The sequence below is a fragment of the Somniosus microcephalus genome, chromosome 26 (assembly GCF_052327205.1).
Source record: "Somniosus microcephalus isolate GS21.2 chromosome 26, FLI_Smic_1.0, whole genome shotgun sequence".
In the NCBI taxonomy this organism is placed as follows: domain Eukaryota; kingdom Metazoa; phylum Chordata; class Chondrichthyes; order Squaliformes; family Somniosidae; genus Somniosus; species Somniosus microcephalus.
In genome coordinates, this window is record NC_141012.1 from 203,483 (window position 1) to 216,601 (window position 13,119).

At 45.0% G+C, this 13,119-nt stretch overlaps 1 protein-coding gene across 1 annotated transcript in view; it reads left to right on the top strand.

Moving 5' to 3' along the window:
* Nucleotides 1-1,001: 1,001 nt before the first annotated feature.
* LOC147100180 (glutamate receptor ionotropic, kainate 4-like) overlaps nt 1,002-13,119 on the top strand; it is a 336,084-nt gene continuing 323,966 nt past the window's right edge. The window contains exon 1 of the mRNA XM_085967594.1: nt 1,002-1,342. The gene's annotated coding sequence lies outside the window, so the exon portion shown is untranslated. The remainder of the gene's footprint in view (nt 1,343-13,119) is intronic.

A 13,119-nucleotide genomic window follows, 5' to 3' on the forward strand; every position in this document is an offset into this window, starting at 1 on the left:
TCGCTGGGTCAAAATCCTGGAACTCCCTCCCTAACAGTGCTGTGGGAGTACCTTCACCACACGGACTGCAGCGGTTCAAGAAGACGGCTCACCACCACCTTCTCAAGGGGTAATTAGGGATGGGCAATAAATGCTGGCCTTGCCAGCGAGGCCCTGATCCCATAAATTATTTTTTTTTTAAGTACAATCTCGCACATCCCGAACACCCTCGCACATCCATTCTTCGACTCCATACACCCTCGCACATCCATCCTTAAACCCCGTACACCCTCGCACATCCATCCTTAAACCCCGAACACCCTCGCACATCCATCCTTAAACCCCGAACACCCTCGCACATCCATCCTTAGACCCCGTTCACCCTCTCACATCCATTCTTCGACTCCATACACCCTCGCACATCCATCCTTAAACACCGAACACCTTCGCACATCCATCCTTAAACCCCGAACACCCTCGCACATCCATCCTTAAACCCCGAACACCCTCGCACATCCATCCTTAAACCCCGTTCACCCTTACACATCCATCCTTAGACCCTGCACTCCCTTGTACTCAATCCTTTCACATTGTATATCTTTCTACACTCTCCTTAGACCCTCGCACACCCTCTTTGGAGCCCGTGCATCCCCATACATGCTCTCGCACCCCCTTAGACCCTGTACACCCCCTCTTCCTGCACTTCCCCGCTCCTTCCTCCTCTTCCACTGCCTCTTCCTCCCCTGCTCCCCCTCCCTACTATATTGTGCAGGATTCACCCTTGGTCTTTATTGCAGCCTTAACGCTGCCGTGTGCTATGGCTGTGTGTGATGGCTGTAGATGTGAAAATGGGCTTTTCAGGTTGGTGATGTGTCATGTATTCCCGATTGGGTCTATTGCGGTTCAATGTGCATTTCGGGCTATTTGGAAGGACAGACAGCGGCTGCTCTTCAGTGTGTTTCCTTGACTTGGCGTTAGGGGCAGTGTTTTCTTGAGTTTTGATGCTTGTGCCGCTTGAATCCTAATTCGACTCTGGGAACGGTTTGGACAGAATGTTAACCCGAGGTTACAGCTGCTCATCTTTGTCTAAATCATAATCTTTATTTCCGTGGCTTTGATCGTCACCGATTCGTTGTTGGATTCTGTTCGCGTTGTTTTTGGGGTCGCGGGTTGGATATTTTGTGTACATTGCGGCTCCGCTTTTTTGTGAATGTTGGTTTTTTGTTAGACCGATTTTCCTCGATTCGATTCCAGGGCGCAAGAGCGGAAGAAAGCACTGGAATTATGATTAACTCTTTGTAACATTCATTAACCATTTGGCACAGGTTTCCTGAAAAGGATTCATGTTCTATTGAGATTATTGGTGAGTGAAAATCGTCTCTTACTGCGGAATCTGGCGGCTCGAGTTGTTCTGTGCCTTCTGTCTTGGTGATTGTCTAATTCTCAGTTGCCTTTGTGTTAATTCGATGGAATCTTCTTGCGAGGCCATGACTTTGTGTATTTTTAGTCGAAACGAACTGCAATAATATCTACAATGAATAGTTTTCTGGCACTTTGTCATCAAACGTCACTCAAAATAACGTGTTTAAAAGGGATTAGATTACTCCGCGCACGCAGCTTTATTCGGTTTAGGTGATAAATAGCGTCACTTATTTTTAAAGAGTACATTACCTTCGCATGTTTCATGTTGCGTGCTCTTCCGCTACTTTCACTTCCATTAATGTGGACTGAACACTCCTGGGATCACTGACTAGAATGAAAATCACAAATCGGCAGCATCTGAATGAATTGTACACACCACCGTCATATCCGTCAGCAGATCCGACTGAAGGCGAGATTCCAGTGTTACCATTTACCAATCTATTTAAATTCAGTAGAAACACGCGTGCTGAAATACAAGGGTCTATGCCATCAGATATTTAAAAACTAGTTGTCATTTTGTCTACAAATCACAATGTTATTACAATACACAAAATATCAGACTTTTTAATCTGTACAGTTCGCACTAGTGTATGCTTGTACGTTCTACATTTCTATAAATATGGGGTTAAAGCTGTAAAATTCATGCTTTACTGTAGATATTGTCTGAGGACAAATATCTGAACGGTTTTTGTGAGATGACCGTAAGAAAGACCTTCTGGGAGTTGACCTGTTTCACCTGATGGTCTCACTGAAAATCATTGTGGCCTTGTGTGACTCTGAACTATACAGGATACTGCCATCTTTAGAATAATAATCCCAACAATTTCTAATGTGGCTTCTTCCTTTGCTGTAGAGAAGAATTATTTGTAGTATTCACATTAGCTCAGTGCTAGCGATTGAATAACAACAGCTATAAGTACCATTGTAAATGTTAAAGCTCACAGACCTTTACTCTTACAGAATCATAAACAGCAACAGAAAATGTAATTTTTCAAATGAAACAAAACCACATATCTAAACAGATGTAAAATTGCCTTTCTGTGCACTGAACATCACCTAAATTCACAAAGATCTCTGGTCTGAAGTTCACAATAAATCAGTGTGCTTCTATATTAATCTCCAGTGCATGAAGTGGGCTGGAAAGATTGTCATCTCAATGAGTATTGTATAAAATAGCTTCTTGTTGTTAGGCTCTGTTCACTCTAGATTACTGCTTGTAAGCTGGTCCTTCTAGCCAAATCTAGTGGGAGGATGGAAGATTGGGAAGTCTTTAAAAGACAGCAAAAAATAACAAAAAGATTGATTAAGAAAGGGAAGATAGATTATGAAAGTAAATTAGCAAAAAATATAAAAACTGACAGTAAAAGTTTCTATAGTTATATAAAAAGAAAAAGGGTGGCTAAAGTAAATGTTGGTCCCTTAGAGGATGAGACCGGGAAATTAATGGTGGGAAACATGGAGATGGCAAAAACACTGAACAATTATTTTGTATCAGTCTTTACAGTAGAGGACACTAAGAATATCCCAACACTGGACAAACAGGGGGCTCTAGGGGGGGAGGAACTAAATACGATTAAAATCACTAAGGAAGTGGTACTTGGTAAAATAATGGGACTCAAGGCGGATAAATCCCCTGGACCTGATGGCTTGCATCCCAGGGTCTTGAGGGAAGTAGCGGTAGGGATTGTGGATGCATTGGTAATAATTTTCCAAAACTCACTGGACTCAGCAAAGGTCCCGGCAGATTGGAAAACTGCTAATGTAACACCCTTATTTAAAAAGGGTAGTAGGCAGAAGGCTGGAAACTATAGACCTGTTAGCCTAACATCTGTGGTTGGTAAAATGTTAGAGTCCATTATTAAGGAGACAGTAACGGGACATTTGGATAAACATAATTTAATAGGGCAAACTCAGCATGGTTTCATGAAGGGGAAGTCATGTTTAACAAATTTGCTTGAGTTTTTTGAGGAAGTAACATACAGGGTGGATAAAGGGGAACCAGTGGACGTAGTGTATTTAGACTTCCAAAAGGCATTTGACAAGGTGCCACACAAAAGATTATTGCTCAAGATAAAAAATCACGGGATTGGGGGTAATATTCTGGCGTGGGTGGAGGATTGGCTCTCTAACAGAAAGCAGAGAGTTGGGATAAATGGTTCGTTCTCAGATTGGCAACCAGTAACTAGTGGTGTTCCGCAGGGGTCAGTGCTGGGTCCCCAACTCTTTACAATCTATATTAACGATTTGGAGGAGGGGACCGAGTGTAACATATCAAAGTTTGCAGATGATACAAAGATGGGAGGGAAAGTAGTGAGTGAGGAGGACATAAAAAACCTGCAAAGGGACATAGACAGGCTAAGTAAGTGGGCAGAGATTTGGCAGATGGAATACAATACTGGAAAGTGTGAGGTTATGCACTTTGGCAGGAAAAATCATAGAGCAAGTTATTATCTTAATGGCAAGAAACTGGAAAGTACTGTAGTACAAAGGGATCTGGGGGTCCTGGTGCACGAAACTCAAAAAGTTAGTATGCAGGTGCAGCAAGTGATTAAGAAGGCCAATGGAATGTTGGCTTTTATTGCTAGGGGGTTGGAATATAAAAACAGGGAGGTATTGCTGCAGTTGTACAAGGTATTGGTGAGGCCGCACCTGGAATACTGCATACAGTTTTGGTGTCCATACTTAAGAAAAGACATACTTGCTCTCGAGTCAGTACAAAGAAGGTTCACTCGGTTAATCCCGGGGATGAGGGGGTGGTCATATGAGGAGAGGTTGAGTAGATTGGGACTCTACTCATTGGAGTTCAGAAGAATGAGAGGCGATCTTATTGAAACATATAAGATTGTGAAGGGGATTGATCGGGTGGATGCGGTGAGGATGTTCCCAATGATGGGTGAAACTAGAACTAGGGGGCATAATCTTAAAATAAGGGGCTGCTCATTCAAAACTGAGATGAGGAGAAACTTCTTCACTCAGAGGGTGGTAGGTTTGTGGAATTTGCTGCCCCAGAAAGCTGTGGAAGCTACATCATTAAATAAATTTAAAACAGAAATAGATAGTTTCCTAGAAGTAAAGGGAATAAAGGGTTACGGGGAGCGGGCAGGAAATTGGACATGAGTCTGGGTTCGGAATGGTCATGGCCCTGTGGGTAGTGGAGTGGGCCCAGGGGCCGTGTAGCCTTGTTCTGCTCCTACTGTGTTCTAATTCTGTTAGATTTCAGGAGATGGTTTTATTCCTGTTCCTGGCTGGGGTGGAGATCGCCTTTACAGAAGGTAAGTACTGTAGAAAATATAGGGACAGAGTGATCTCCTGGAAGAATTTCGATCGCCTAGATGGGTCGGAGAGGAATTTCCCAGATTTTTTTCTCCCAAATTGGCCATTGGGTCTTTATCTGGTTTTTCGCCTCTCCCGGGAGATCACATGGGTTCGGGTGGATGCAGAGTGATAGAAGATTTGAGGTTAGGATCAGATCAGCCATGATCTTATTGAATGGTGGAGCAGGCTCGAGGGGCCGATTGGCCTACTCCTGCTCCTATTTCTTATGTTCTTATGTTCTTATGTTTCACTGCTAATTACTACCCATAATCTGGTCTCGCTCCTAATTACTGCCCATAATCTGGTCTCGCTCCTAATTACTGCCCATAATCTGGTCTCGCTCCAAATTACTGTCCATAATCTGGTCTCGCTCCTAATTACTGTCCACAATCTGGTCTCGCTCGTAATTACTGCCCATAGTCTGGTCTCGCTCCTAATTACTGCCCATAATCTCGTCTCATAGAGTCATAGAGTAATACAGCACGGATAGAGGCCCTTCGGCCCATCGTGTCCGCGCCGGCCATCAAGCCCTGTCTAATCTAATCCCATATTCCAGCATTTGGCCCGTAGCCTTGTATGCTATGGCATTTCAAGTGCACATCCAAATGCTTCTTAAATGTTGTGAGGGTTTCTGCCTCCACAACCCTTTCAGGCAGTGAGTTCCAGACTCCAACCACCCTCTGGGTGAAAAAGTTCTTTCTCAAATCCCCTCTAAACCTCCCGCCCTTTACCTTGAATCTATGCCCCCTAGTTATTGACCCCTCTACTAAGGGAAAAAGCTCCTCAGCATCCATCCTATCTATGCCCCTCATAATTTTGTACACCTCAATCATGTCCCCCCTCAGCCTCCTCTGCTCCAAGGAAAACAAACCCAATCTGCCCAGTCTCTCTTCATAGCTGAAGCGCTCCAGCCCTGGTAACATCCTGGTGAACCTCCTCTGCACCCTCACTAATGCGATCACATCCTTCCTGTAGTGTGGCGACCAGAACTGCACACAGTATTCCAGCTGTGGCCTAACCAGTGTTTTATACAGCTCCATCATAACCTCCTTGCTCTTATATTCAATGCCTCGGCTAATGAAGGCAAGTATCCCATATGCCTTTTTTACCACCTTATCCACCTGTTCCGCCGCCTTCAGGGATCTGTGTACTTGCACACCCAGATCCCTCTGACCCTCCGTCTTGCCTAGGGTCTTTCCATTCATTGTGTATTCCTTTGCCTTGTTAGTCCCCCCAAAGTGCATCACCTCGCACTTTTCCGGGTTAAATTCCATTTGCCACTGTTCCGCCCATCTGACCAACCCATCTATATCGTCCTGCAGACTGAGGCTACCCTCCTCGCTATTTACCACCCTACCAATTTTTGTATCATCCGCGAACTTACTGATCATACCCTTTACATTCATATCCAAGTCATTAATGTAGACCACAAACAGCAAGGGACCCAGCACCGATCCCTGTGGTACCCCACTGGCCACAGGCTTCCAGTCACAAAAACAACCTTCGACCATCACCCTCTGCCTTCTGCCACTAAGCCAGTTTTGTATCCAATGTGCCAAGGCACCCTGGATTCCATGGGCTCTTACCTTCTTGACCAGTCTCCTGTGCGGGACTTTATCGAAGGCCTTACTGAAATCCATGTATACCACATCCACTGCGTTACCCTCATCCACACACCTAGTCACCCCCTCAAAACATTCAATCAAATTAGTCAGACATGATCTTCCCTTGACAAAGCCATGTTGACTATCCCTGATTAATCCTTGCCTCTCCAAGTGGAGACAAATTTTGTCCCTCAGGATTTTTTCCAATAATTTTCCTACCACTGATGTTAGGCTCACTGGCCTGTAGTTCCCCGGTTTTTCCCTACGACCCTTCTTGAATAATGGTACTACATTAGCGGTTCTCCAGTCCTCTGGCACATCCCCTGTGGCCAGAGAGGTCCTGAATATATGTGTTAGAGCCCCCGCAATCTCCTCCTTTGCCTCACACAGCAGCCTGGGATACATTTCATCCGGGCCTGGGGATTTATCCATTTTTAGGCCAGCTAAAACCGCCAATACCTCCTCCCTCTCGATGTTAATATGTTCGAGCATATCACAGTCCCCCCGCCCTATTTCTATGTCTACATCGTCCTTCTCCATAGTGAAAACAGATGCAAAAAATTCATTTAGAACCCCTCCTACATCTTCCGGCTCCACACACAGATTGCCACTTTTGTCCCTAATGGGCCCTATTTTTTCCCTAGTTATCCTCTTACCCTTAATATACTTATAAAACACCTTAGGATTTTCCTTTATTTTGCTCGCCAGTGTTATTTCATGGCCCCTCCTTGATCTCCTAATTTCTTTTTTAAGTATCCCCCTGCACTTTTTGTACTCCTCTAGGGCTTCCTCCGTCTTTAGCCTTTTGTATCTACCAAAAGCCCTCCTTTTTTTCCTAATCCATTCTCGTATATCCCCTGACATCCAAGGTTCCCTGTGGTTTTTGGAACCACCCTTGACCTTTACGGGAACATGTTGCCATTGTATGATCTCAATCTCCCTTCTGAAAGCCTCCCATTGCTCCGATGCGGATTTTCCTACAAGTAGCTGATCCCAGTCCATTTTGGCCAGATCCTGCCTTATCCTATTAAAATCGGCCTTCCCCCAATTTAGAACCTTTATTTCCGGCCCATCCCTGTCCTTTTCCATGGCCACCTTAAATCTTACCATATTATGGTCACTATCACCAAAGTGCTCACCTACTAGCACTTTTTCCACTTGGCCGGCCACATTCCCTAGAATTAGATCCAGTACCGCCCCCTCTCTTGTAGGACTTTCTACATGCTGGCTCAAAAAGCTCTCCTGGATGCACTTTAAGAATTCTACACCCTCTGAGCCTTTCACACTCTGACTATCCCAGTTAATATTGGGGAAGTTGAAATCCCCCATGATTATTACCCTATTATTTGCACATTTCTCTGAGATTTGCCTACATATCTGTTCCTCTATCTCCCCCTGACTGTTTGGAGGCCTATAGTACACTCCCAGCAAAGTGCTTGCCCCCTTTTTGTTTTTAAGCTCCACCCATATGGCCTCATTAGAGGACCCTGCTAATATATCATCCCTCCTTACTGCAGTAATTGACTCCTTAATTAATATTGCGACACCCCCTCCTCTTACACCTCCCCCTCTGTCTCGCCTGAAGATTCTGTACCCCGGAATATTGAGCTGCCAGTCTTGCCCTTCCCTCAACCATGTCTCCGTGATAGCAACAATATCATACTCCCATGTGTTTATCAACACCTTCAGTTCATCCACCTTATTTGCAAGACTCCTTGCATTAAAATAGATGCCATCCAGCCTTGCCCTTATATATTTGCCCTGTCTACCAAGCTGACTTGTTTTTTTCTCTATAATTGGCAGCACATCCCCCCCTATTTCAGCTCCCCTCTGTATCCCATCCCCCTGCCAAGTTAGTTTAAACCCCCCCCAACAGTGCTAGCAAACCTCCCCGCAAGGATATTTGTCCCGCTCTGGTTCAGGTGCAACCCGTCCGACTTGTACAAGTCTCGCTCCTAATTACTGCCCATAATCTGGTCTCGCTCCTCATTACTGCCCATAATCTGGTCTCGCTCCTAATTACTGCCCATAATCTGGTTCCACTCCTAATTACTGCCCATAAGCTGGTCTCGCTCCTAATTACTGCCCATAATCTGGTTCCACTCCTAATTACTGCCCATAATCTGGTTCCACTCCTAATTACTGCCCATAAGCTGGTCTCGCTCCTAATTACTGCCCATAATCTGGTTCCACTCCTAATTACTGCCCATAAACTGGTCTCGCTCCTAATTACTGCCCATAATCTGGTTCCACTCCTAATTACTGACCATAATCTGGTCTCGCTCCTAATTACTGCCCATAATCTGGTCCCGCTCCTAATTACTGCCCATAATCTGGTCTCGCTCCTACTTACTGCCCATAACCTGGTCTCGCTCCTAATTACTGCCCATAATCTGGTCTCGCTCCTAATTACTGCCCATAATCTGGTCTCACTCCTAATTACTGCCCATAATCTGTTCTCGCTCCTAATTACTGCCCATAATCTGGTTCCACTCCTAATTGCTGCCCATAATCTGGCACCACTCCTAAATACTGCCCATAATCTGGTCTCGCTCCTAGTTACTGCCCATAATCTGATCCCATTCCTAATTACTGCCCATAATCTGGTTCCATTTCTAATTACTGCCCATAATCTGGATCCACTCCTAATTACTACCCATAATATGGCTCCACTCCTAATTAGTGCCCATAATCTGATCCCACTCTGAATTACTGCCCATAATGTGGTCCTGCTCCTAGTTACTGCCCATAATCTGCTCCCACTCCTAATAGCTGTCCATAATCTGGTTCCACTCCTAATTGCTGCCCATAAGCTGGTCCCAATCCTAATTACTGCCCATAATCTGGCTCCGCTCCTAATTACTGCCCATAATATGGTCCCACTCCTAATTACTGCCCATAATCTGGTTCCACTACTAATTACTGCCCGTAATCTGGTCCCACTCCTCATTACTGCCCATAATCTGGTTCCACCCCTAATTACTGACCATAATCTGGTTCCACTCCTAATTGCTGCCCATAATCTGGTCCCACTCCTAATTACAGCCCATAATCTGGTTCCACTCCTAATTACAGCCCATAATCTGGTTCCACTCCTAATTAATGCCCCTAATCTGGATCCACTCCTAATTACTGCCCTTAATCTTGTTCCACTCCTAATTACAGCCCATAATCAGGTTCCCTTCCTAATTGCTGCCCATAATCAGGTTCCACTCCTAATTACTGCCTATAATCTGGTCTCGCTCATAATTACTGTCCATAATCTGGTCCCACTCCGAATTGCAGCCCATAATCTGGCACCACTCCTAATTACTGCCCATAATCTGGCCTCACTCCTAATTACTGCCCATAATCTAGTCTCGCTCCTAATTACTGCCCATAATCTGGTCTCGCTCCTAATTACTGCCCATAATCTGGTTCCACTCCTAATTACTGCCCGTAATCAGGTCCCACTCCTCATTACTGCCCATAATCTGGTTCCACCCCTAATTACTGCCCATAATCTGGTTCCACTCCTAATTGCTCCCCATAATCTGATCCCACTCCTAATTACTGCCCATAATCTGGTTCCACTCCTAATTACTGCCCATAATCTGGCTCCACTACTAATTGCTGCCGATAATCTGGTCTCGCTCCTAATTACTGCCCATTATCTGGTTCCACTCCTAATTGCTGCCCATAATCTGGTCCCACTCCTAATTACTGCCCATAATCTGGTTCCACTCCTAATTACTGCCCATAATCTGATCCCACTCCTAATTACTGCCCATAATCGGATCCCACTCCTAATTACTGCCCAAAATCTGGTCCCACTCCTAATTACTGCCCATAATCTTGTTCCACTCCTAATTACTGCCCTTAATCTGGATCCACTCCTAATTACTGCCCATAATCTGGCTCCACTCCTAATTACTGCCCATAATCTGGCTCCACTCCGAATTACTGCCCATAATCTGGCTCCACTCCTAATAACTACCCTTAATTTTGTTCCACTCCTAATTACTGCCCATAATCAGGTTCCACTCCTAATTACTGCCCATAATCTGGTCTCCTGCCTAACTGCTGCCCATAATCTGGTCTTGCTCCTCATTATTGCCTATAATCTGGTCTCGCTCCTAATTACTGTCCATAATCTGGTCCCACTCCTAATTACTGCCCATAAGCTGGTCTCGCTCCTAATTACTGCCCATAATCTGGTCTCGTTCCTAACTACTGCCCATAATCTGGTGTCGCTCCTAATTACTGCCCATAATCTGGTCTCGCTCCTAATTACTGCCCATAATCTGGTCCCACTCCTAATTACTACCCATAATCTGGTCCCACTCCTAATTACTGCCCATAATCTGGTCTCGCTCCTAATTACTGCCCATAATCTGGTCTCGCTCCTAATTACTGCCCATAATTTGGTCTCGCTCCTAATTACTGCCCATAATCTGGTTCCACTCCTAATTACTGCCCATAAGCTGGTCTCGCTCCTAATTACTGCCCATAATCTGGTTCCACTCCTAATTGCTGCCCATAATCTGGCACCACTCCTAATTACTGCCCATAATCTGGTCTCGCTCCTAATTACTGTCCATAATCTGGTTCCACTCCTAACTGCTGCCCATAATCTGCTCCCACTCCTAATTACTGCCCATAATCTGGCTCCGCTCCTAATTACTGCCCATAATCTGGTCCCAATCCTAATTACTGCCCATAATCTGGTTCCACCTCTAATTACTGCCCATAATCTGGTTCCACTCCTAATTGCTGCACATAATCTGGTCCCACTCCTAATTACTGCCCATAATCTGGTTCCACTCCTAATTACTGCCCATAATCTGGCTCCACTCCTAATTGCTGCTCATAATCTGGTCTCGCTCCTAATTACTGCCCATTATCTGGTTCAACTCCTAATTGCTGCCCATAATCTGGTCCCACTCCTAATTACTGCCCATAATCTGGTTCCACTCCTAATTACTGCCCATAATCTGACCCCACTCCTAATTACTGCCCATAATCTGATCCCACTCCTAATTACTGCCCATAATCTGGTTCCACCCCTAATTACTGCCCATAATCTGGTTCCACTCCTAATTGCTGCCCATAATCTGGTCCCACTCCTAATTACTGCCCATAATCTGGTTCCACTCCTAATTACTGCCCATAATCTGGCTCCACTCCTAATTGCTGCCCATAATCTGGTCTCGCTCCTAATTACTGCCCATTATCTGATTCCACTCCTAATTGCTGCCCATAATCTGGTCCCACTCCTAATTATTGCCCATAATCTGATTCCACTCCTAATTGCGGCCCATAATCTGGTCTTGCTCCAAATTACTGCCCATAATCTGGTCCCGCTCCTAATTACTGCCCATAATCTGGTCCCACTCCTAATTACTGCCCATAATCTGGTCTCGCTCCTAATTACTGCCCATAATCTGGATCCACTCCTAATTACTGCCCATAAACTGGTCTCGCTCCTAATTACTGCCCATAATCTGGTTCCACTCCTAATTACTGACCATAATCTGGGCTCGCTCCTAATTACTGCCCATAATCTGGTCCCACTCCTAATTACTGCCCATAATCTGGTCTCGCTCCTAATTACTGCCCATAATCTGGTCTCGCGCCTAATTACTGCCCATAATCTGGTCTCGCTCCTAATTACTGCCCATAATCTGGTTCCACTCCTAATTACTGCCCATAATCTGATCCAATCCTAATTACTGCCCATAATCTGGTTCCATTTCTAATTACTGCCCATAATCTGGATCCACTCCTAATTACTACCCATAATATGGCTCCACCCCTAATTAGTGCCCATAATCTGATCCCACTCCTAATTACTGCCCATAATGTGGTCCTGCTCCTAGTTACTGCACATAATCTGCTCCCACTCCTAATAACTGTCCATAATCTGGTTCCACTCCTAATTGCTGCCAATAATCTGGTCCCAATCCTAATTACTGCCCATAATCTGCTTCCACTACTAATTACTGCCCATAATCTGGTCCCACTCCTAATTACTGCCCATAATCTGGTTCCACTACTAATTACTGCCCATAATCTGGTCCCACTCCTAATTACTGCCCATAATCTGGTCCCACTCCTAATTACTGCCCATAATCTGGTCCCACTCCTAATTACTGCCCGTAATCTGGTCCCAGTCCTCATTACTGCCCATAATCTGGTTCCACCCCTAATTACTGCCCATAATCTGGTTCCAATCCTAATTGCTGCATATAATCTGGTCCCACTCCTAATTACAGCCCATAATCTGGTTCCACTCCTAATTACTGCCCATAATCTGGCTCCACTCTTAATTGCTGCCCATAATCTGGATCCACTCCTAATTACTGCCCTTAATCTTGTTCCACTCCTAATTACTGCCCATAATCAGGCTCCCTTCCTAATTGCTGCCCATAATCAGGTTCCACTCCTAATTAATGCCTATAATCTGGTCTCCCACATAATCGCTGGCCATAATCTGGTCTCGCTCCTAATTACTGCCTATAATCTGGTCTCGCTCATAATTACTGTCCATAATCTGGTCCCACTCTGAATTGCAGCCCATAATCTGGCACCACTCCTAATTACTGCCCATAATTTGGCCTCGCTCCTAATGACTGCCCATAATCTGGTCTCGCTCCTAATTACTGCGCATAATCTGGTTCCACTCCAAATTACTGCCCATAATCTGGTCTCGCTCCTAATTACTGCCCATAACCTGGTTCCACTCCTAATTGCTGCCCATAACCTGGCACCACTCCTAATTACTGCCCATAACCTAGTCCCACTCCTAATTACTGCCCAT